The following is a 22,815-nucleotide window of genomic DNA, read 5'->3' on the forward strand; positions in this document are numbered from 1 at the left end:
CTTTTCCTCATTGTGCAAAACTGTTTTAATGATGTTACTGACTCTATTGTCTCTCTAATGACTGTATTTATTGCTGTTACATAAAATTTCTTTAATATTTTTAATATAGATTAGAATGATGTTATTATATTTTGCTAATGGCTTTACTGATGATAGCCATGGTAAATATGATGTTGAGTATCTGTGTTACCAAGTGTCCATTTTGATGAATGAACAATTTACCCTTCAGGTGTCATTGTATTTAAGACAAAGATAAAGAAACAGACAGACAATGGGGGATATTTATTTCTTTCATTTTATAAGAAAATATATTACTAGGTATAAATGAATAGAGCATGAAAAGGTAAACATTATTACTGTCTAGCTGTCTGGTCAAAAAATCAACAGTAAGAGTGCCTAAGAATTGATGCCTTAGAATTCTGTTGCTAGAGAACAGTCTTGAGAGTCCCTTGGACAGCAAGGACATCAAACCAATCCATCCTAAAGAAAATCAACCCTGAATAGTCACTGGAAGGACTGATGCTAAAGCTGAAGCTCCAATGCTTTGTCCACATGATTCAAAGAGACAACTCTTTAGAAAAGACCCTGACGCTGGGAAAGACTGAAGGCAGATGAGGAGATCGACAGAGGATGAGGTGGCTGGATGAGATCACTGACTCAATGGACATGAGTCTGAGCAAATTCCATGAAAGACAGGGAAGCTTGATGTGCTGCAGTCCATGGGGTCAGAAAGAGTCAGACATGATTTAGTGACTGAACAGCAACACCAAGGAACTTGATTATTTTTCCTTGAAGTGTTAAAATTAAAGTAAGTATGAAATACATTTCAGTAAAATATTCACCATTTACAATTTCTCAAATCTTCAGTACAGAAAGAAATCACAATACATCATTCAAGATGAACTTCAGTGAAAACTGAAAATCATGAAGATGCAAAGACAATGCATGTATGCTTTTGTCCCAGCTGTTTATGGCAATTTTCTGAGTTGCCTCTGGAAAGGGTATTTTTGTTTGCCTCTGATTTCATCATATATTCACATGTTAATTTGGGCGGGGGATAAATCCATTTAATATATCAAAAAAAACTTTTCCTTACTTGAATTTTAATCATCTCATTTAATGGGGGCTGTACAGTATTTGTAAAATTTAATATTAGAAATACTCTGTTAAAGTAGATTCAAGTAAAATGTTTACAGCAATCACTTCCTTTGGTACTTATCTTAGCTCAGATGGTAAAGAATCTGCCTGCAAAGCGGGAGACCTGAGTCTGATCTCTGGGTTGGGAAGATACCCTGGAGAAGGGAATGGATATACACTCCAGTATTCTTGCCTGGAGAATCCCATGGACAGAGGAGCCTTGACAGTCTATAGGGTCAAAAAGAGTCGAACACGACTGATCAACTAACTCGAATCAGCTGTGTTGAGCCTAGGATTTTTATATCTTCTCATATAGCTCACTATTTTCCTCCATATTACTACTGGCCTAGAGTCTAAAATTTTGTATTTATTTACCACACTATTTATTAAATATAAAGTCATGTAATTATATAAACTTTTTGTTTGTTTTCACCATATCCTGCTACCCCGCTCCCCACCCCCTCCCTGCCCTGCCCCACAACTGCAAGGTTATCTTGTCGTATTAAAGAAATTATCCAGGCCCCTTAGACATCAGTACCTCAGAAGATGATTAAGTTGCAGGGCCCAAAACAGAAACTCTTCTAAAACAATTTGTTTTCCTCTCAGTTTGATGGAGGCTGAGATAGACCTGCATCCCACTGAAGGAACTATGATCTTAAGAATAGACACAGGTAAGGCAGAAAAAAAAAAAAAAAAAAAAAGAGAGAGAGAGACTCTAAGATTTAGAAGGGCAGAGAATTCCATTGTATCCAGAAGAAATGGGATTTTGTGGTTTCCTTCCCTAGTAATACACAGAGAAGTCATATGATAGGTTCTCTATCAAGGTGAAAAATGCGTCCTTGGTTCCCCAAGAGTAAAAACCTTGAACATCAAAAACATAAATGGAGAGAGGTGACTACTGGCAGTAGGAAACACCAAGAGAAGCATGAGATCAGAATCATTACACCTGGTAATCATTGCTTTATGTTACCAGCATATCCTGGAATGTCATAGACCTTCATAAAAGCATTGGTGACTTGGAAGTGCTCGTAAAGTAAAAACCACAGAAAACCAAAGAGTGTATGTGTGGTACATGTATGAGTTACTTTTCTTGTTCTGCCTAATGTCACAAGTATATATTACAAACCATGAGAAAACTAAAAGGTCATAATAATGATTAATTCTATAACTGTTTGCACTTTGATTAGACAAGAAGCAAAGTCAGATTTAATTTGATTTTAATAAAATGAGTTATCACGACATGCCTTGTATATCTTAGTTTATATGGTAAGATGTATGATGTGTTGTGATAATCGCTCCATTGTATCCGACTCTTTGTGACCTCATGGATTGTACAGTCCATGGAATTCTCCAGGCCAGATTGCTGGAGTTGGTAGCCACTCCCTTCTCCAAGGATCTTCCCAACCCAGGGATCGAACCCAGGTCTCCGGCATTATAGTCAGGTTTCTTGCCATCTGAGTCACCAGGGAAGCCCTTTAAGACTGCTAATACATCAGGACGACTGTTGATTGATGATGGATTTTCTGAAGTAGTTCTTGCAACATTTTTGTCCTATTATTATTTGATTCAAGTTTGTTTCCTTATACCATTCTTTCCTTTCAGAGCTGGCTTGCAACAGCAATCTTCACATCTACCCTTATCACTGCAGTGATACATTTTGGCCATTGTTTTCCTGAGTGTAATCAGCACAAGCACCATTGCAATACTGAAAACTAAGCCCTTCCTACAGAGTGCAAGGTGGTAATTTTCCTCCCTCTTTTTATCTTATTAAGAATTTCACAATACCAGAGGTGATTTCTTCTTCTTTCTTCATAAATGTGCCAGACTATGGTGGTTTTCACCAGAGGGTTTGGAAATTATTTATATGAAAACAGACAGATCTGTATATTCAAGTGTGTATTTGATTAACTACTTTATGCTGAAGGTATTTAAATGTCTGGATAAAGTAAATGTTCCCAAGCAAATATCATATTTTATCATATTTTTCCTCAAGGATATGTAATAATGTGAAAAAGCATCAGCAATTAGTCAGAGCTAACACTAAAAGACACAAGCAATATTGTAAGGAAATAAACTGAACATTTCCAGTACTAAAAACAATAAGAGAAACTTAAAAATTAATGATGAAAAGAAAATTAAGAGTCCATTTAAACAATCATTCTTAGTATCTCTTTCATTCTTACTATATTTGAGGCCTTTGCTAACCATTATACCTGTATTAATCTATTTAATACTCATCAGATTCTTTAGATAGTAACTATAAATCCTATTAGGCAAGAAAATTGTGATGCAGTGGAATGACTGTCAGCTCAACATGACAAATAAATAAATGGAGAACCCAGGATTCAAACCTAGGCCGTCTGACCCAGAGATCCTGTTCTCATTACATCATTGCACTGACTAGTCTGTAAGTGTGAACAAAGATGTGAAAAAATCTGAATGAATTAGGAAAACTAACAACTAAAAATATGTAAATACTGATCGATATTGTTATAATAATTATCTGACAAAACCCAACATACTTTAGTGTAATAAACAGTCAAAAAACACACAAACTGTACAAAGCTACCAGAAAAGAACCCATTAAATGTAGGAATAAATATACAGAAATTATTTAAAGCAAATTCACTGATAGGTTTTTTAATTCAATTTTAATTGTCCTGAAATTATTTCCCAATTTAACATATTTTCAAAGAAAGTTATTTTAATACATTATTTAAGTTTATAATCTATATAAAAGATAAGAAGCAAGTGTAAATTAGTGAACACTTTGCTCTATAGTTCTGCCCACCCAGTTGCTCAGTCATGTTTGATTCTTTGCAACCCTATGAACTACTGTAGCCTGTTAGCCTCCTCTGCCTGTGGCATTTTCAGGCAAGAACACTGGAGAGAGTTGTCATTTCCTACTCCAGGAGATCTTCCCAACCCAAGAACTGAATACACATTTCTTGCTTCTCTTCCATTGGCAGACAGAATATTTACCACTGGGACACTGACTTTTTATATTATAATAAGCTAGATTTGGGCTTTGCTTGTAGCTCAGTCACTCACTACAAAATCTCTGTAGATAGTGCCTGCAGTCATGAAATTAAAGGAAGCTTGCTCCTTGGAAGAAAAGCTATGACCAACCTAGATAGCATTCAGGATGGGGAACACATGTAAATCCATGGCTGATTCATATCAATGTATGGCAAAAACCACTACAATATTGTAAAGTAATTAGCCTCCAACTAATATAAATAAATGAATATATATATATATATATATATTAGATATTACATATATAGATATATATATTATATAATATATATCTAATAGATATATATTATATAAATATATATAAATCCATGGCTGATTCATATCAATGTATGGCAAAAACCACTACAATATTGAAAAGTAATTAGCCTCCAGCTAATATAAATAAATGAATATATATATATATATATTAGATATCTATTAGATAGATATTAGATAGATATTGCAATATATATATTATATATCTATATATAGATAGATAGATAAGCAGAGACATTACTTTGCCTACAAAGGTCTGTTTAATCAGAGCTATGGTTTTTCCAGTAGTCATGTATGGATGTGAGAATTGGACTATAAAGAAAGCAGAGTGTTGAAGAATTGATGCTTTTGAACTGTGGTGTTGGAGAAGACTTTTGAGAGTTCTTAGGTTGCAAGGAGATTCAACCAGTCCATCCTAAAGGAGATCAGTCCTGAATATTCATTGGCAGGACTGATACTGATACTGATACTGAAGCTGAAACTCCAATACTTTGGTGACCTGTTGCGAAAAACTGACTCATTGGAAAAGACCCTGGTGCTGGGAAAGATTGAAGGCAGGAAGAGAAGGGAGAACAGAGGATGAAATGGTTGGATGTCATCACTGACTCAACAGATATGAGTTTGAGTAATCTCCGGGAGTTGGTGATGGACACGAAAGCCTGGCGTGCTGCAGTCCATGGGGTGGCAAATAGCAGGATACAGCTAGTGACTGAACAACAAATAGGGGAAAGATCAAGAAATTGACCACTGTGACAATATGCATGGACCTTGAGGACATTATGCAAAATGAAATGTCAGACAGAGAAAGACAAATACTGTACTATATCATTTATTTATATGTGGGATGTAAAAAAGCTTAACACATAAAAACAGTAAAATGATGAATACCAGAGGGTGAGGTTTGAGGGAACTGAGGAGATATATGTTAAAGTTACACTTACAACAAGTAGATGAATACATCTTGGTAAATCTAATGCATAGCATAGACAACAATAAGATACTAGATCTTAATTATTCCCAACACACACACAAAAACACAATAATTATGTGACCTGATAGGAGTGTTAGTAAATGCCATGGTGGGTGGTAATCATATTGTAATGTATAAATGTTTCAAATCTACACATCATATGCTTTAAATTTATACAAGCTGAAGGTCACTTATATTTCAGAAAGTCAAATCTAAAGATAAAAAAGCATAAGGAAGAGAAAGTATCATTTTCACGTGCTCTTAAAACAGTAACGACATAGATCTAAAAATAAAGACAAAAAGACCTCACAAAGCATAAAACCACTGACCCATTAAAGGCACAATGACAAAGAATTATTATCCATAGTACAGAGAGAATGTCCAAAGTAAAATAAACATTGAAAAACATAGAGCAAAATTGTTAACACTCAAATCTCATAGGAAAATAAGACTGATAGGTGGCCAATGTGTAGCAAGTGATATGCAATCTTACTAGAAAGGTACAATGAGTCATGTCTTGCCTTTCGGAGTAACACTATTTTATAGGACATATTATGTCACGATAGACAAAATTTTTGGAAAATAGGTCTTCTCAGATTCCTATGGTGAAGTGAAAATAAAAGTATGCTCAGAGTCCTTAATTGGTCTTGTAGAAATCTAGCAAAAACATACCAAGACAACAATAATAATAAAAAAAAAATACACATCTGTGCCTAATTCTTATATTTAACATATAGATCCACAAAAGATCCCAAATAGCCAACACAATCTTGAGAAAAAATAAGAAAGCTTATTGATATAGTGAAAGATAAGTGGTTTCCAGAGAGGATAGCAGTTGAGGGGTGAGTGAAAAGGATGGATCACCCCTAGATTTGTGGTGATGACCACTTTGCAGTTTATACAAATGTTGAACTATAATGTTGTACACCTGAAACTTATGTAATATTTTTTTAAGTATTCTTTTTTCTGAAAGAAAACAAAGACACATAGCAGCAACAACAATGGCAATTATTCTAAATCTCTTTAAAGGTGTAGACTTTGAAATATTACAGAGCATCCCATTCATTGCATTCTTGTATGGATTTCTACTAAGTCATCAATAACAAGAAGGTAGATATACACATATCTTCTTTCCATTTTGTTAAGCTAATTACAGTGTATTTACTATGCTTTATGCTATGTTTACAATATGGCTGAGTATATATACATATTTATGTATGAAAACAGTGAACTCAAACAGTGTATGTCACATGTTTAAATCAAGCTAACTCATAAATGAGGAAGAAATATAAGGAGGCTGAGTAGTAAATTTTTAATATTTTGACCTATAGACATATTCACTATAGGAAGTTTTAGATTATAAATGTGTTCATGCATGAGATGTAAAACACATGTAATTTCAAACGTGTTGAGGATAAAAGAAATGTGCTGTTACTGCCAAACATCTTCATTTTCTGAATATAATTTCCCCTGACTCAATTTGGGCAAATTCACAAAATGGGAAGAGAGCTACTTGGTAATTATTATATACCAATTAATCACTTACTATTCAATAAATCACTCCTATTCAATAAATATTTGTTGAGCTCCATTCTTTGTAACATACAAGTATGGTAGATGCTATACACAAAACAGGAGACGAGACAAAGTCTCTGACCCATTAGATTGCTTCCGCTTGATCAGACAAAACAGATAACTAATGACAATGATTACAGACTATAAATCATCCAATAAAAGGAAATTTAAAAAAGTAGTGCACAAAGATACAGGAAAAGGTACTTTAAGTGAAATAGTCACAAGTGATGTTTGAGTGGAGTCCTATAGAAAATGAATAAATTAGCCATTTATTCATTATTCAAGACAAGTGGGTAAGTATTCTACATGTAGGGAAAAATACTGTAAAGAATTTGGTCTTTTTTGAGGAATGGAAAACAGGCAACGGGAACAAAGAGAAAAATAAGGTTGTATAAATCAATGGGAGTCAGACTATACAGTCTTAAAAGTTAAAGATAGGATCTGGGATTTTACTCTCAGACTTATCTTCCAGGAGTGAGTGTAACTGGAACAGATAAATAAGTTGTTAATAATAGTGTTTAGTTTAACATAAGCAAATTGAAATATGTTGGTTTTGTTTCTGATAATATATTTCTAAAAATTTTTGTAAGGGTGAGAGAAAGGTAAATTGTAGCTCTAGAGATGTCTGATTCATAAGCAACTCAGGATAAATGCTGTATCCATTTCTATCTTGTGCTTCTTTTCCTGTGTTTGGTTATGAACTTCTGAAATGAATGCATGGATGGATGAGTGAATGAATGATTGAATGAATCAATAAATAAGCACACAAAAAATGGTAGACTTTTTATTTTCTATTACTATCTTGAAGAAAGCATACAGAAATAGCTTTAAATTTAAATTGAATGATGATTAGCAAAAAGACACCTAAACATTTTAAATAGCTTGCCTATCATTTTTCATATATTATCTATTTTATTGAAATAGGTATTTTGATCTATTTGAAATGCATGAATGAAAGAAGATTCATTTTTCATCACTATATGTAAATTTTTAAAAAATTATCACATGAAATATAAATGTTATGTGAAAAAAGGGAAAAGAAAAAACTTAATTGGTAATATTTTAAAATACTACAGGGAATAATTGTTATGAGACTATCTTCTAAAGCTCAAATAGAAAGCTTTTGTTTTTCATATCTTTCATAGCCTAGTCTCTGATGGACTCCTTTTAAAAAACATTTTTCTTTCTTTTTTGCATTTTTATTTTTTGATCTATTTTGCTTAACATTTGAGCAGAGCCTCTATAATTCTTGTCTGTGTGCCCTGTGTATGTGTGTTTAGTCATGTCTGACTGTTTGCAACCCCATGGACTATAATCTGTCATGTTCCTCTGTCTATGGAGTTTTCCAGGCAAGAATACTGGAGTGGTTTGCCATTTCCTTGTCCAGGGGATCTTCCTGACCCAGAGATGGAACTGTGTCTCTTACATCACCTGCATTGGCAGGAGAATTATTTACCACTGCACCACTTGGGAGTCTTTTAAATGTTTTGTTTTTCCTTTCCTTCATTAATAATAATCTTTGAGCTTGCCTAAATACGCTCACAATTAAATTTTTAAAAATAAACTTTACTATAAGGCTGCTTTTCCTTTCTTTTCAAGTGCAATTTGAATATAGAAATGGGTAAGCTTCCCATTTTCTTACATTATTTATCTCCTGTTCACTACTTGGCTATTCCTCTCTGATCAGCCTATTATTGTTCTATCTTGGACTCTACATATCTCCAGTTTCAAATCCAGCTCTCGGTTTGCTTCCTTCTTGTAGTTATCCTTTGTCTTGTCCTCCTTTCTCATTTTATTTTTATCTATGTTGTTTTCTCTATCTTAAATAGAAATCGCCTACATGTTCTTCTCCTTTTCAGTTTTCTAACATTTCTGGGCTTCATCAAATTGGAGAAGCCTAGACATTACTTTGCCAACAAAGGTCTGTCTAGTCAAAGCTATGGTTTTTCTAGCAGTCATGTATGGATGTGAGAGTTGGACTATAAAGAAAGCTGAGCACTGAAGAATTGATGTTTTTGAACTGTGGTGTTGGAGAAGACTCTTGAGAGGCCCTTGGACTGCAGGGAAATTTAACCAGTCCATCCTAAAGGAGATCAGTCCTGAATATTCACTGGAAGGACTGATGCTGAAGCTGAAACTCCAATACTTTCGCGAACTGATGCAAAGCACTGACTCATTGGAAAAGACCCTGATGCTGGGAAAGATTGAAGGCAGGAGGAGAAGGGGACGACAGAGGATGAGATGGTTGGATGGCATCACCGACTCAATGGACATGAGTTTGAGTTAGCTCCGGGTGTTGGTGATGGACAGGGAGGCCTGGCGTGCTGCAGTCCATGGGGTCGCAGAGTTGGACAGGACTGAGCAACTGAACTGACTGACAGAAAATCTTCTCATGTTCACTTTTTTTCTGTTTGTTTTAACTCTAAGTTTTGTTTTTCAAATTCCCAAAATTTTTATTCATTTTAATCTTTTCATATTGCAAGCTTGAAATATATTTTTGTTAACCTAGATTTAAAGTAAGGAGAAACTTGACAGTAGTTTCTCTGTGTCAGATACTTCTAGGTATTTTATATACCATTTTAGCTTAACAACTATAAGAATTAATTTCTATTATTAGATCAATTTTAAGGAAGTAAATACTAAAGCACACAAAGGTTGGGTAACTTCCTGAATGCCACAGTACTGAGAACTGATTTAGCTATATTCAAATTATAGTTTAACTTCACAGTTTGTGCCCAGTCATTCCATTATACTGCTTTTCACAAAAAGTTAAACTATGAGATAAATGTTTATTTTTTCTTATTTCTCAACCTGAATTGAAACTGAATAAAATAACTATGCCTAAAAACATGTCATTAAACAAAAAATAAACCGAGACTTATAAGGTGCTCAATTAGTTGTCATATATAAGACAGATTTTTATACTATAAGAGAGGTGTAGGTAAATGGTTTTTTCAAAAGTTTCACTAATAATATATATTATTGTAGCTAAGAAAAGGTAATATTTTTTCCTAACTAAACTAAATTGTCTTTCATAATCACTTTTGAAATTTTGGGCAGAGGAAATTACAATTAAAAATATTTATTAAACCACATAGATAAACCTTTACTAAGTGAAGGAACTAAAAACTTCAAAAGAGAGTAAATCAAGCAACCAAGTAGAAAGATTCAAGGGCAAAGTTAATGAAAACCATCTATCAAAAATGTTATATATACATAATAAAATATTTGCTAATTTGTTACAAGGAAATTATTCTAATCAAACTGTAAATAACGAGTTAGTGAGCTGATGATTTAAAAAATAATGAGGTGCACTACCAGCTACAAAGCTATAATTGTGATATACTTCATTGCTAAAATCGATTCTCCTTTCTGAGCACATGTTTCCTTCCAGTTGGATTTATGCAGTGTATTGGCCTCTTAAATTAGTGGGTTTGATACTGAAAGCTCCTTCTTTGTGTGCTGATGCAGATTCAAATCTCAGAAAGAGTTGGTTGAGGTAGAAAAAAAATAGCTTTATTGCTTTGACAGGCAAAGAGGGACTCAGTGCCTCCTACCCCCAAAAATCTATGTGTCCTAACCCAGGAAGATTTAATGAGGCACTTTATGGTTCAAAGATAGGAGTGTTTACAAGGACACACTCCTTTAATCTTTCCTCAGGTGGTCTCTTGGCCACTTGTCCCTTGATTAGCAACTTTTCCTATCTACTCTTTGAAACTCAAGGAAGGTCATGGAGGCTGGAGTCTAATCCCCACAAATGAGAAATGGGGAACAGAAAGGCTTTCATACCCAGAAACCCCACAGGGTTCTGCTTAGTTTCACTCTATGCATCCTCATACCATTTGAGGTACCCTCAGATACTCAGCAATATATTCCATTTCAGTAAAATCCTTTGGCTTTCAGTTTTGTCTACAGCAGTGTTCATTTGGTTACATTTATTATGGGCTTCCCTAGTGGCTCAGACAGTAAAGAATCTGCTTTTAATGCAGAAGTCCTGAGTTTGATCCCTGGGTCAGGAACATCCTCTGGAGAATGAAATGGCTACCCACTTCAGTATTCTTGCCTGGAGAATTCCATGGACAGTGGAGCCTGATAGGCATGGGATCAGAGTCAGGCACGACTAAGTGACTAACATAAAGCTATAATAGACAAAATTGTAGCTGTTATTAATAAATAAGGTTGCATTTGCCAGAGAGGAGGAATTTTTCTTCTACTCTCTTAAGTTCTGGCTGGTCACAAACTAAATTAACATAAATCAAATGTTTAATCACATGATTACATGGAAGAGACCTAGGAAAATGGAGTAAATTTTAAAATGGCCAAAACCCTCACCTTAAGAACTATCTTCAGCTAAAGACAAAAAAGAATGTTGGAGGTAGTGGTTGAGGCGTCAAAGGTGAAAAAGTCAATTCATATAGAAGTAGAAATGCAATGCATGCTAAGTTACTTGAGTCGTGTCTGATTCTGTGTGACTGTGTGGACTGTAGCCTGCCAGGTTGCTCTGTTCATGGGGTTTTTCAGGCAAGAATACTGGATTGGGTCACCCTTCCCTCCTCTAGGGGATCTTTCTGACCCTGGAATTGAACCAGTGGCTCTTATTTGCATTAGCAGGTAGGTTCTTTACTGCTAGCACCACCTGGGAAACTCCAGAAAAGCAAATGTTTGGTAAACAAATGTTTTTTTGCTGGGCCACGCAGAGACAATGTAACAGACTTTGATCTCTTGTTGTTTAGTTGCTAAGTCATGTCTGACTCTTTGTGACCCCATGCCCTGTAGCCTCCCAGGCGCCTCTGTCCTTAATATTCTCCAAGGCAAGAATACTGGAGTGGCTTACCATTTCCTCCCCCAGGAGATCTTCCCAACTCAGGGAACAAACGCATGTCTCCAGCATCTCCTGCATTGGCAGCCAGATTCTTTACTGCTGAGCCATCAGCGAAGCCCATATTCTTTATAGATATCTCTAGTGTTAGCTCTGTTCCAAGAATAGGCCCTTTATCTAAATTCTTTTAGACAGTTAAAGGGGAAGGAAAAATAAAAACTTCCTGAGTTTTTGTTTCTTAAAAATAATCAGCCTACATTAGACATGTCTTGGGGTGGCATGTTTTGCTTCCCTACACATTGATTTTATGTTAAGCCTGATGATAGGTGATGGATATTAGACATGAATAAGATGTGAGACATGAAATAGAATCTTGAAAGGTCCTTATTTTCAAATTTCCAAAATTCCACAAGAATATTGAATTTAAAATAAGGAACAGCTATTTCTATTTTATGGATTCCTAAAAGCTTGTACTGGTACAGATAAAAGGTGAAAGAATATGTAAAAAAGAATTTAAGATAATTATTCAGAAGAAACAAGTATGAATTTTAGAGCAGTGAAAGGAGTATTATTTAAATTTGACAATAGACAGAAAAATTGATTCACTAAATGCTACCTGAGAGTGAACATAACATATATTTCTGAAAGGAATTTAAAATGAAGAAAATTTTGGGAAAATTGTACTTGAAAGAAAGAGGTATTAGTATTAAGAAAGATTAGGACTATATTCTTGGCAGCACAACTTTTAAATGTCTTTTTGCATAATTGCCTTTTTGTGTTTCAGTAAGTACGAGTAGCATTTTATTATACTTTTTTTGCCGACTTAATCACTAGATTTTCAGGAACTTTCTCCTAGTAATCCAATTGTCTCCTCATTAGGTTAATTTCATTTGTGTTTTATTGTTTGGAACATAACTAAATGTAGTTGTGGTCTCAGTAGCTTCAGGTCACATTTGTAACCTCTGTCAATAACTTTTCTTTTCATTGGAAATTGTTGAACATATTTATTTGCACTTCTTTGGAAAAGAGCCTTGTACATTTTCAGAAATTACTTATAAGGGTGATATCAATCTAAATGCATATATATTTTTTACTGTTCATAGAGAGTACAAATATTTTTAGAAGAAGCCAAACTACTGACAAGATTATTCCTCATAAATATTTTCATTCAGAAAAATAGGTGACTTATGTTGCATTCAGATTCTTATCACCTGACTAAACTATTATGAATCATGTCACAAAATATCATTGTCTCTTAATATCATTAGTACCTTTTAATTCATATAATAAATTTAATTTACATAACAATTCATTCTATTTAAGTTACATATTTGTCAGTGTCAGTTTAGTTATCTCTGACAATGCTGATTAATTAATAGATTAATTAATTAATTAAATATCCAATCTTGCTGCATGAAGTATTTGAAGCAGCATATAGCCTATATTCTAGTAATAAAATTTCTGGATGGAGGGTTATAGATCATCCGGCTTCATGTCTCATTTACAAAATTGAGAAAAAAAAAGCATTGGCTCAGAGATTTTAATTTTTCTTTTCAGGTTTAATTAGTAACAGAATGTCATTTGGAACCTAATTCTTCTAACTTAAATATCAATGACTTTTCAATACTGAATATGAAAAAAAAAATAAATGACAACAATAGCAAATGGCAACAACAACAAAAACTTTACTGTTATACACTCGACAAAACACATTAATGTGAAAATTAAAATTTTTGGAGGTATTTCCTGATGATGATACTTAGTCATTTTTTTTTTATTTGATATGAGGTGGTGAAGAGTCATAAAACTATTTTTAATTCACTGGACAGTCTTTCTGTACTTATTTGTTTCCTTGAACATTGTCCTGTTTACATTTTAATACATAGAGAGTACAAATCTTTGGCCTTAAAGTAATGTCTACAAGATATATAAATATTCTACTTTCATATTTCTGAACTTCTTTTTCATCTAAGTGCTTTTTCAATGATTGTTGGAAATTAATATTATTCAATTTGAATATACATTGACTAATTAACTTAATTCGGTTTTTCCCCTAGATTATGGTTCTATTAAATTCTGGGGAGGATTACATGTGGTCAAGGTGCTGGGGAGTGACACAGAGTACTTTATAATCTACTGCTCATGCTCGGTATAATCCACTTGTTTATGTTTGATGGTATTTACAATTATAACTCATTTCTGCTGGTTTTATGGCATCTACCCACCCATGACTTTTTGGAAATCACTTGTGCAGTCCATATGGTCCTGGAGTTTATGAGAAGTTTCAAAATCTGCCACAGGGATCTTTTCCAATTGATACACCATATTCATTTTTGTGTCTGCTTTTCCACCTCAATTTCCAGTAAAACAAGGAATTTGCTTATTTACTTTAATAAAGGGACAAAAAACCTTTAGATACATTTTCTTTTCCCATTCTCTTTATCACACCAAATTTTATAGCTTTTATTAAAGAAATATTTACCTGCCATAATATTCACCCATTGTAAGCGTGCAATTCTATGACTTTTAGTAAATACTTAGATTCATACAATAAAAACCACAATCAAAAACTAGAATATTTTCATCACTCCAACAGATCTGTGTGTGGATTGAGGTGTGTATACAAAGTTCAGGCAGTTTTAAAGTTTTTTCCAGCTTTGGTTTTCTGTATGACTCACATCTCCTCTGCACAAATTTTTAGGGTTCACAGAAAGCCAGGAAGGTGTGGAGACCTCTTCACAGTCTTCGATGGATTTCTCACTTCCAATACCTCACTTTTAAATACTTGTATCAGGATTACAGCCTAAAGCTAGCTGAGTCACTTGTCATCCCTGTTCTTTAGGTACTGAAATCTTGGTGGCTATTCTTCTCCAATCAAAGTCAAGTAAACTCCATCCATCAGCAAAGTGGCTGTTTTTCTAGCTCCTCTCACCAACCTGTGGGAGGGATGTTTAGCCAAGAACGCTGTGAGCACCCACTGATCAACTGTTTAGTAGATTTTTAAGAATAACATGCCTCAACCATTGTAAACTTCCCATCAACTTCAGAGCCCTGAAATTGTTCTTATTGACAACTTTGTCTAAATTTATAGTTAATTTTGGGGGGAAGTTTTGCTGAGATCCTCACTCTGCCATATATGAAGTCTCAACTCTGAAAATATCTGCTAAAATTCAAAATCTGAGAATAGACACTTTGTTTTATTCTTATTGATCTTTACCTTGGTCAAGTTTTAGGACATCCTGAGTATTGCCTGGATAGGGCAGAGGCACTAAGGTTGGGATTAGAATTCTAGAATTTAAGGAAATGGAGATTAAACAAAAATTCTGCCATGAAGGTAACACTGAAACATCTGATGTTCCCTCTTTTGGGCTACAGAGCCTTTTTCATTGTATTCTGTTGTATAAAAAGTCTCACATTTGGTACCAATACATATCAGTGACCTAAATAGTGGAATTTCCCACTAGATGATGATTTTCACCTGACAATGAAACACCAGCACACACTTGCCCCTGTCAGTATGGCCAACGCACAGAAAAGAAAGAAAGTGAAGTCCCTCAGTCGTGTTCGACTCTTTGCGACCCCATGGACTGTAGCCTACCAACTTCCTCCATCCGTGGGATTTTCCAGGCGAGAATACTGGAGTGGGTTGCCATTTCCTTCTTCAAGAGATCTTCCCAACCCAGGGATTGAACCTGGGTCTCCCACATAGTAGGCAGACGCTTTACCGCCTGCCCCGCCAGGGAAGAGAAGACCCCGTGGTCAAAGAAATAAGCGTCAAGGAAAAAAAAGAGTTATTTATGATTTGAGTGAAAATATTAAACAAGGAAGATGGGGCAAGGGGCTTCCCTGGTGGTTCATGTGGTAAAATGTCTGCCTGCAACGTGGGAGACTCGGGTTTGATCCCTGGGTCAGGAAGAGCCCCTGAAGAAGGAAATGGCAACCCACTCCAGTACTCTTGCCTGGAAAATCCCATGGACAGAGGAGCCTGTCCATGGGGTCGTAAAGAGTCGGACATGATTGAGCGACTTCTCTTTCACTTTCATAATTAAAGGAAAGGCAGTAATACATGTAAAACAAGTGAACTCATGAATTAAACATCATTCAAATTTATTCTTGAGTTTCATAGTTCAGTGAATCTGAACTTTCAGAAAGAATTTCAGAGAAATACTTTTGATAGAAATATTAATTATGAAATGAACTTTTCTGAATAGTACATCAGGATATAAATTAGCATGGTGACGGTTTTACAGCTTTGTTTTACAAATATGCTTTTATGTTGTTACTAAATATTTTTAAGGACTGCAAACAGTAATACATTTTTTGATTTTAGATTTTAAGTTATCTAATCACCTGAAATTGGCTGTTTCCTAAATACATTGAAACAATATTTTCCAGAGTCTAAACAGGAAATGATGCAGATTTAGAAAATCCTGCTCCTGGTCAAAAAATCTGTAGTTCTTTACAAAATCTCCCAAAGACTGCTGTGACAAAGTCACAGCATCTGTTGGTTGGCAAAAACCTTTATTTCATTCTTTTAGATAGATTTAGATTAAGACATTCTATCAAAAAGCCCATGTTGTCTTAAATTATAGATCATAGGAACAACAACAATAAAAAAATAAAAAACTTGATTTCTGTTTCTGTTTTCCATTTATAGAAGAAAATTCTATAGTCTCATATACTTAGTTGCAGATATCACAGTAAATTTCTGAATATCTTGCTAGCTTGTGTCACTAAACTGTTTTTTCTCACATTCTGACTTTTAAGTAGTTAAGTAGATAGCACAGCATTTGATGAATAAAATAAATTTCTCCTTAGATTTTATGTATTAGAAAAACTGCTTCATGCATATATTTAATTCAAAGGCCAATTTAAGCCCATTCAAAACCATTAGGTATTTTGAGCTGACATTTAGCTAAATAGAATAAATGAGCCTCTTTCCAAGTGAAAAGCACCTTTCTTTGCCTTTAAAAATAATCTAGGCAGAATTCACAGAAACTGAATTTTTTAAAATACATAGAAATGGCTTCATTGTTTTGTTTGCTTTTCTAATAAATATGAGAAGTACCTTGACACTTGTGTTACAACAGTAATAAACCTCTTTAAACTACCAATATGCTTTGATCTTGAAAGGCCATAAATGTTTGTCTGCAATTGTACAGAGCTGTTCTATAAACATATTATATATGCACACACACACACACACACACACACACACATACACAATGCCCTGCCTTCAACCAATAGTCTATTTATTTTCATTGTTTCTGCTAGTTTTAGAGTTGCATGTGCATAAGACTGTTAGATTTTATTTTTGTTTGGTGGGAGAGTGCTTACCTTGTTAAAAAATTTATATATTTTTAACTAGAAGATAATTGCTTTACAATATTCTGTTGGTCTCTGCCATACATTGACATGAATCAGCCATAGGTATACATATGTCCTCTCCCTCCTGAACTTCCCTCCCACCTCCTACCCCCTCCCACCCCTCTAGGTTGTCATAGAGCACCTGATTTGAGGTCCCTGTGCTTTTTACATATTGAGTAGGATAGTGATTTCTATCACTTGGGAAATATCTAAAAACCATAATTGCTTGGGCCCTACCCTCAGAGAACTGGTTTAAGTTTGTCTGTGGGGAGACTCAAGCATTGGTAATGAATGTTTTTAAGACAGACTATCAATGATTTGGGCCTTAGGAAAGCACCACTACAAGTGGGCCTGAGGAAGCATCACTACAAACAAAGTTAGTGGAGGTGATGGAATTCCACTTGAACTATTTCAAATCCTAAAAGATGATGACGTTAAAGTGCTACACTCAATATGTCAGCAAATTTGGAAAACTTGTCAGTGGCCACAGGACTGGAAAAGGTGAGTTTTCATTCCAATCACAAAGAAAGACAATGCCAAAGAATGCTCAAACTACCACACAATTACACTCATCTCACATTCTGGTAAAGTAATGCCAAAATTCTCCAAGTCAGGCTTCAACAGTACATGAACCATGCACTTCCAGATGTTCAAGGATTTAGAAAAGGCAGAGGAGCCAGAGATCAAAATGAAAACATTCATTGGATCATCAAAAAAGCAAGAGAGTTCCAGAAAAACATCTGCTTTATTGACTATGCCAAAGACTTTGTGTGGACCACAACAAACTCTGGAAAATTCTTAAAGAGATGGGAATACCAGACCACCTGACCTGCCTCTTGAGAAACCTATATGAGGTCAGGAAGCAACAGTTAGAACTGGACATGGAACAACAGACTGGTTCCAGATAGGAAAAGGAGTACGCCAAGGCTGTATATTGTCAACCTGCTTATTTAACTTATATGTAGAGAACACCATGAGAAATGCTGGCCTGGATGAAATGCAAGCTGGAATCAAGATTGCTTGGTAAATATCAAGAACCTCAGATATGAAGATGACACCAGCCTTATGGTAGAAAGTGAAGAACTAAAGAGCCTCTTGATGAAAGTGAAAAGAGGAGCATGAAAAAGTTGGCTTAAAACTCAATATTCAGAAAACTAAGATCATGGCATCTGGTCCCAACACTTCAACAAAGCAAACAGTGAAAGACTTTATTTTTTAGGCTCCAAAACCACCGCAGACAATGACTGCAGCTGTGAAATTAAAAGACGTTTGCTTCTTGGGAGAAAAGCTATGATCAATCTACACATCATATTAAAAAGCAGAGACTTTGCCAACAAAGGTCCATCTAGTCAAAGCTATGGTTTTTCCAGTGGTCATGTATGGATGTGAGAGTTGGACTATAAAGACAGCTGAGCACCAAAGAATTGATGCCTTTGAACTGTGGTTTTGAAGAAGACTCTTGAGAGTCCCTTGAACTGCAAGGAGATCCAACCAGTCAATCCTAAAAGACATCAGTCCAGAATATTCATTGGAAGGACTGATGCTGAAGCTGAAACTCTAATATTTTGGCCGCCTGATGCGAAGAATTGACTCACTTGAAAAAACCCTGATGCTGGGAAAGATTGAAGGCAGGAAGAGAAGGGGACGACAGAGGATGAGATGGTTTGATGTCATCACTGACTCAATGAATATGAGTTTGAGTAAACTCCGGAAGTTGGTGATGAACAGGGAGGCCTGGTTACTGTAGTCCATGAGGTTGCAAGGAGTCAGACATGACTGAATGACTGAACTGAATTGATCAACGATTTTAATGTGGAGCCAGGTTGGAAACCATCAGTCTTGATTTTGGCTTGTTACAAATCCTAATTTCCTAACTACTTAATATTAGAATTGTATTTAAGGAAAATGAACCCGTTTTGTTACTTACTTTGGCTTCATCCTAGATACTTTCCTTTCTACCCTTAGTAAAATAATTTGAATAATGTGTGGAGCTTAAAGCTAGCTTTTTTTTTTAATCACTTGAGTTTAATTCAATGACCAGGACAGTACCAAAAATAATGGTTCTCTTCTTTCCCTTTCTTTGGCCTCTAATCTTGCTGCCAGGTCATCCTTATTTCCCAAGCAAAAAATTATCCCAAATCATTCCAAAGGAAGGAAGTAAAATCAGATAATTTATTCCTCTTTTTCCAAGCCCACTAAAAAATCCAAATACAAACCAAAAGGAAATATATAGGCATCTCATTTTTAAGACAACAATAGCCTTTATATTGCCTATCCTACCAAAGAAGAAATTATGTGAGTAACTTACTAATCACATTATAGTGAACATGGATTAGCAGCATAAGATGAGTTTGAGCTAAAACTAACATGTGAAAATGTAACCAAATGATGAAAATTAGTAAAGTGAAAGTAACTGCCAGCTTTTAAAATGCATATACACTTTCATGAAGTTACAAATAACGATCAGTAACTAATATTAAAACTTTATTTATGCACATAATCAGCATTTAATAAATATTCATGATGTGAATGAACATAAACTTGAATATTAGTCAGCAGAATATCAATTCAGTAGTCAGCAGGAATAGCAAACTGAAACATGCATTTACTTCAGATATGTTCATCACATTCTAACTCTAGCACTTTTTATGTGAGAAACTATAAGAAAATACTGAAATCACCAGCTCCTTCCAACTAACTTTTCCAAACTGAATATTGTTTGCAGCTTAAGTAAAATCCAGAAATACAAGTAAAACCATTTTTTGTGACTTGAAAAGTACTTTGCAACATTAAGATATTATTAATTTGCAATAAAATGAGTTCCTCAGTAATAATGAGTTTCAGAGATTTGTACTCTTCTGCATTCTCAACAGAAACTCTACCAATGAGGCAGTTTCTCTTGAAACTTTTTTTAACCTAGGTTAAGAACATCAAATTTTAATGTTCACACTTCTTTTATTTAGGGTATAAACCGTGTTGATTGTTATTTTTTAGAAGTATTTTGAAATTGTAAGGGAATAAAAGCTTATATTGAATTATCTTATAAAATATATTATAATAATAATAATAATGCTTAAAATCGTGAATGAAAGTACAAGATTTGTGATAAACAACAAATGAGCACATAACTTGCATTCTCATCAAGCTTACAATAGTGATAATACACTGTTCTGTGCTATGTTAAGTCGCTTCAGCTATGTTGGATTCTTTGCAACGCTATGGACTGTAACCACCCAGGCTCCTCTGTACAGGGGATTCTCCAGGCAAGAATACTGGAGTGAGTTGCCATGCCCTCCTCCAGGGGATCTTCCTGACCCAAGGATTGAACCTGCACTTGTTACATTTCTTGCATTGGCAGGCAAGTTCTTTACCACTAGTGCCACTGGGAAACCCCAGTGGTAATGTAAAACCCGTTAAATAATAAGTATTATGGTAAAAAGTGCTTAGGCATCTTTCATAAATTACTACTTTGGTATCACTTTCAAATAGTGATACTTTTCTAATTTTTTTCTTCTTGAATTTCAGTTCTTTTTCATTTTTCTATGTCAGTAACTATCAGAAATATTATTGGTATTCACTGATAATATTTTTTGATAATAAATCAGATCATTATGATTTGTTCTTCACTACTGAATATAATAAAGAAAAGAAAAAAGAAAAAACAGAAAAACTCATGCCCTGTGTACTGATACACAAATAGTCACTAATGATATAAAACCTCAACAGAGTTGAGGTTATGAGTTTAGATCACTTCAAATATTCTCTCTAAACATAGTAAAATTAAACCTGTAAAAATGTTAAAAGATAACTAAAATTTTCAACCAATAATTAGCAAATTATTTAAAACAATCAGAAAATATTTTAACATGATTAAAGATGCAAAATATCAAAATTTGGACAAATATAGCTAAACATCAAGGAAATGCATAGACTTAAATATTATGGGTAGAAAAGAAACACTGAAATGAACTATTTTGCATCTCAAAGATATCCTGAGAAAAGGATAGCCTTAAACTCAAATAAACAATATCAAAGTAACAGCAGAAACTAACTAAATCTTCATAGTTTCACTAATAATTTCTTCTGAATATCTATGGAAGAGTAACATCAGTTCAGCTCACTTTGGTTGCTCAGTTGTGTCTGAATCTTTGTGACTCCATAAGCTGCAGCATGCCAGGCTTCCCTATTGATCAACAACTCCCAGAGTTTGTTCAAACTCATGTCCATTGAGTCAGTGATCCCATCCAACCATCTCATCCTCTGTCGTCCCCTTCTCTTCCTGCCTTCAAACTTTCCCAGCATCAGGGTCTTCTCTAAGGAGTCAGTTCTTCACATCAGGTGGCTGAAGTATTGGAGCTCCAGCTTTAGCATCAGCCCTTACAATGAATATTCAGGACTGATTTCCTTTACGATTCACTGGTTTCACCTCCTTGCTGTCCAAAGGACTCTCAAGAGTCTTCTCCAACACCACAGTTCAAAAGCATCAATTCTTTGGCACTCAGCTTTCTTTATAGTCCAACTCTCACATCCATACATGACTACTGGAAAAGCAGTAGCTTTGACTAGACTGATCTTTGTCAATAATGTCTCTGCTTTTTAATATGCTATCTAGGTTGGTCATAGTTTTTTCTTCCAAGGAGCAAGCATCTTTTAATTTTATGGCTGCAGTAACCCATCTGCAGTGATTTTGGAGCCCAAAAATATAAAGTCTGATACTGTTTCCACTGTTTCCCCATCTGTCTGCCATGAAGTGATGGGAATGGATGCCATGATGTTAATTTTTTGAATGTTGAGTTTTAAGCCAAATTTTTCATTCTCCTCTCTCACTATCATCAAGAGGCTCTTCAGTTCCTCTTCACTTTCTGCCATCAGGGTGGTGTCATCTGCATATCTGATGTTATTGATATTTCTCCTGGCAATCTTGATTCCAGTTTATGTTTCATCCAGTCTGGCATTTTGCAGGGTGTACTCTCCATATAATTTAAACAAGCAGGATGATAATATACAGCCTTGATGTAATCCTTTCCCAATGTGGAACCAATCCATTGCTCTATGTCTGGTTTAAACTGTTGCTTCTTGACCTGTATACAGATTTCTCAGGAAGTAGGTCAGGTTGTCTGGTATTCCCATCTCTTGAAGAACTCTCCACACTTTGTTGTGATCCACACAGTCAAAGGTTTTGCATGGTCAGTGAAGCAGAGAAGATGTTTTTCTGGACTTCTCTTACTTTCCATGGTCCAATGGATGTTGGCGATTTGATCTTTTGTTCTTCTACCTTTTCTAAATCCAGTTTGAACATCTGGAAGTTCTCAAACATCTGAATTAAATTCACCCATTCTGGTCCATTAGAGTTTACTGATTCCTAAAATGTCCATGCTCACTCCTTTCATCTGTTTGACCACTCCCAATTTATCTTGATTCATGGACCTAACATTCCATGTTACTATGCAATATTGTTCTTACAGCATCGAACTTTACTTCCATCATTTTTTTTGTTTGTTTGTTTTGGTTCTGTCTCTTCATTCTTTCTGGAGCTAATTTTTCCACTCTTTTCCAGTAGCATATTGGACACCTACAGATCTTGGGAGTTCATCTTTCAGTGTCATATCTTTTTGGCACTTCCTACTGTTCATGGGGTCCTCAAGGCAAGAAT

Source organism: Cervus canadensis, chromosome 9 (genome assembly GCF_019320065.1).
Source record: "Cervus canadensis isolate Bull #8, Minnesota chromosome 9, ASM1932006v1, whole genome shotgun sequence".
Taxonomy (NCBI): Eukaryota; Metazoa; Chordata; class Mammalia; order Artiodactyla; family Cervidae; genus Cervus; species Cervus canadensis.